This window comes from Gymnodraco acuticeps, unplaced genomic scaffold (genome assembly GCF_902827175.1).
Source record: "Gymnodraco acuticeps unplaced genomic scaffold, fGymAcu1.1, whole genome shotgun sequence".
Lineage (NCBI taxonomy): Eukaryota > Metazoa > Chordata > Actinopteri > Perciformes > Bathydraconidae > Gymnodraco > Gymnodraco acuticeps.
Genome location: NW_022990590.1, coordinates 9,009,997 through 9,014,183, shown reverse-complemented (window position 1 = coordinate 9,014,183; position 4,187 = coordinate 9,009,997).

The window sequence follows — 4,187 nt, the reverse complement described above, 5'->3', positions numbered from 1 at the left end:
AAAGAAAGTCTGGAAGTAGTTGCAGCCAATTTTATTTTTAATTTCACACTTTGAACATTGGAGAATCACATATTTTGTAGCGTAATGTTACATACATTAAGAAGTACTAAGTACAACAAAAAACCCTGTCACTGAAGGAGCTGCACAGTGAATGTAACAAAGAATGTTTATTAGATCTTAACACCGTAACCTTCCCAAAAAAAATACTACAGACAGACTGTAAAAAAAATACAGTCTGTCTTTTATGTAGTCCTAAGGGTCAATGTAAGCCGTAAGCACTCTCCTCACTCTCTTTCCCTCCCCCTCATTACAGTCAGTGAGATACCTATTGCTCTGTGTGGGAGGCTGTACATCCCTTTCACCTTGAATTATTCCCACCACAGATTGATTATCCACAGCCTCCTTACTGGCCTCACAAAAATTGTGGAGGACAAAGCAGGAGTAAATGACATGGGGCAGGTCATCCATGTTTATGTCCATAGGCCTTCTGAGTGCAGCAAATCTGGCCTTGAGGCGACCAAAAGCACACTCAATGACCATACGTGCCCTACACAAAGTTAGTCCAAAGTACTGTTCCTGAACTGTGGAGCCACCGGTTGCATATTCCTTCATCAGGTACGGCAGCAGCGGGTAGGCTGGATCCCCAAGAAGATACATTGGTATGGCCTCCTCCTCATCCACAATCTGTTTTCTCAGAGCAGGGATCTTTCCAGTTTTCAAGTACATGTTTAGCTTTGAGTTAGCAAAGACCCATGCATCATGCACACTCCCAGGCCACTTTACCACGACATCCATGAATCGGTATTTGTAATCACAGGCGGCCTGTACATTAAGGGAATATCTGCCTTTCCTATTGATGTAGTCAGTGGAGTTGTTAGATGGCTGCTTGATTTTGATGTGGGTTCCGTCCACTGCTCCTAAACATTGTGGCATGCGATGCGCACAATGGAACCCCTCAACCAGATCCGCGGTCTCAGGCTCAGTAAAAGGCAGCTTGATATATTTTGAACCCAGGTGGATGGAGATCGCTCTGCATGTCTGCCTAATAATGAGGGACAAAGCCTGGCGCGAAACACCGAAGGCGTTAGCAGTCTTCCGCATCCTTCCCCCATCGCTCAGGTAATACAGCATTAACGCAACCATTTTCAGTGGATAAATCGGTGCCCTCATGTTTGATGTTTTCTTTTCGATATATGGGCGCAGTTCTTCGGTCAGGGCGACGACAGAGGCTCTGGACATGCGGAAGTTCTCCCTCCATTCATCATCCACGACAACGCCATTGACAAAATTGTCCCACCAAGTGCTGCTTCTGCCCGGTCTTACCCAAAATCTTCGCCTGATTGCCCTTCTGGTTATTCCCCGCTGTAGTGTTAGCAATATGTAGGTCATGTTCTCCATGTCCTGTTTTTGCTGATGGAGGGTCTGCTGTAGATGTTGCACAAACAACTGTAGCATGGTCAGTAGCGTCCGGAGCACGATAGCAACTCTGCGATCCGCCATTGTTGTTGTTGTTGTTGGTGGCGAAACACATCAGCAATGGCGCGGGGTAAGCGGAGGTGAGCAGCAGAGGTGGTGAGAGGCGGGGCTATTGCTATTGCGCAATCACTATCAGAAAATGTTCGTATAGGGCGCACACACGGAGCTGTTTGACCCCCCAGAGCGTTGCGTTTGCCGTTCTATCCACCTTGGGACCCGTTATCGTTTCCTCAGTCGTTTAGTGCCGTATTCGGTCGTCCTCGTATGGCCGAATGGTCTATATGACACTAAACAGTAACGCAAACGGCCGTTTTCGTCCTCGTGTGGCCGGGGCATTAAGTTGCGCTAGTAAAACAAAATGTTGTGCTGTTAGAACATTGGATTTCCAATAGTTCTTGTGCTCAGTTTTCAGTCAGAAACAAATTACATGACAGACCAGCTGACTGACACTGCCTCATGGATTCAGAACAATGGAAACCCATTTATATAATATTGACCCTTTTAACCTAGATGAGGTTTTACCATGGTCACCTAATATACAGTTTATAATAGATAGACCCTCCAGAAAAACGCGGGCAAAAATCCTTGATTATGCGGGCTAAAATCCTTGATTATGCGATCAAACATGCGGGGTTTTATGCGGTGAAATTGCGGGAAGTTGCGAAATATGCGGAAAAAATAAATATTGTGCTGTCTTATTTATTTATTCTCTCTCACACACAACCTGCCACTAACGTTAAACCCCTTTACTATTCAATTAAACACATTCAATGTTTATTTATTGTAAAAGCAATTGGGCTATTTTAATCACACTCTCTCACACACACACACACACTTCTCCGCCTCATTCTGTTTTCATTTACTCGTTCGTTATCTGACCAGCTTCAATCTTGTAGGCTACTCACTTCGTTTCTTGTAGCCCTCGAAAGGGGTTTGGAGGTTGATGCCTCGGTGAACGTGAGTTGTTTGGCTTTCTTGTCCGCAGCAGCAGAAGCATTTTCGAATCTTTGAATGAATCAAAGTGGGTCGTCACCGTCGATGTTCTCTTATGCTCCAACACCCAGTTGCACGGGGTGCAGAATAGTTCCCCCCCACTTTCATGCAAGACATCGGGGTACTGCTTTGCCCGGTCTTTAGCAGAAATGTTCGTCGGTAAATGAGATGGATTAGATGTTTTCATCTTGGTGAAGAGAAACTCTCGTGTGAGCTCCACACGTTCACTCAACGGTGTTGTTTACCTTCTGTGATGCGCGAGCTGATGACGTCGCGCATCATCATCACTTCAGGTCAAGACGAGTTAACTTTTTTTCCCCTCAAATTTGTGTGGAAAAATGCGGGGATTATGCGGCTTTTTGATAAATATGCGGCTTTTTAAAAATCTGCGCCATTTTGCTGATTATGCGGTAAATTCTGCGATCGCAGAATCGCGTTTTTCTGGAGCGTCTAAATAGAAAACACACTTCACTGTTCCAGTTTTTGGCAAAAAAAACATGAGCAGAAAATGTGTGTATCCTTTCCTGCATTATCTCATAAAAATGAGAAACAAATTATCCGTCCATATATTTATCTTAAATAATTAAAGTAGTTCCAATTACTAACTTCAGACAGTGGGGTATATACTATGTGTCTCAGAATGGAGAACAGGCTATATATGGGTATAGATTTGTCTCATAATTATTTGTGTGAACAGAAAAATAATTTAAAATATGTGATTTGTAAATGTAAAACACCATCCACAAATGCATTTAAAAGATTTGCAAACTCTCAAATACATTTGTAAATGTAAAACGGATCTGCAAATACCCTAAATGTTTTCACAAATAAAAAAAAGATCTGTGAATATCTCTTTAACATTGACAACTTTTGATCAGGCATTTGTGAATCAATGTTGTATTTGTCGACCAAAATGCTCAAATCTCTGCTTGTGGATCGTCTTTTTACACACACAGAGTTTTGAGACAAACTTTGACTGCAGGCAGGCAGGCAGGCAGGCAGGCAGGCAGGCAGGCAGGCAGGCAGGCAGGCAGGCAGGCAGGCAGGCAGGCAGGCAGGCAGGCAGGCAGGCAGGCAGGCAGGCAGGCAGGCAGGCAGGCAGGCAGGCCATATGGATAGATAGATAGATACTTCATTCATCCCAAATTGTGAAATATGTGGAAACAATAACATTAAATACAAATGAAAGCAATAGACAGGAATATATGCATATACAGTAGAAAGGACACAATGAATACATTACCTTACATTGCATTTAGCTGACGCTTTTATCCAAAGCGACTTACAATAAGTGCGTTCGACCAACAAAATACAAACTTGAAGAAAACAGAATCATATAAGTACATCAGGTTTCATAGAGCAAAAACATTTCAAGTACTACTCAACTGGCTTTAGATAAGCCAGTCCTTTATTAGTATATAAGTGCTTTGTTAATAGTTCTATCGCTCGAAGTGGAGTCGAAAGAGATGAGTGTTTAGTCTGCACCGGAAGGTGTGTAAGCTATCTGCTGTCCTGATGTCAATGGGGAGCTCATTCCACCATTTTGGAGCCAGGATAGCAAACCCACGTGTTTTTGCTGATGGGAACTTGGGTCCCCTTCACAGCGAGGGTGCAACGAGCTGTTTGGTTGATGCAGAGCGGAGTGCACGTGCCGGGGTGTACGGTTTAATAATGTCCTGGATGTAGGAAGGGACAGATCCATTCGCAGCATGGTACGC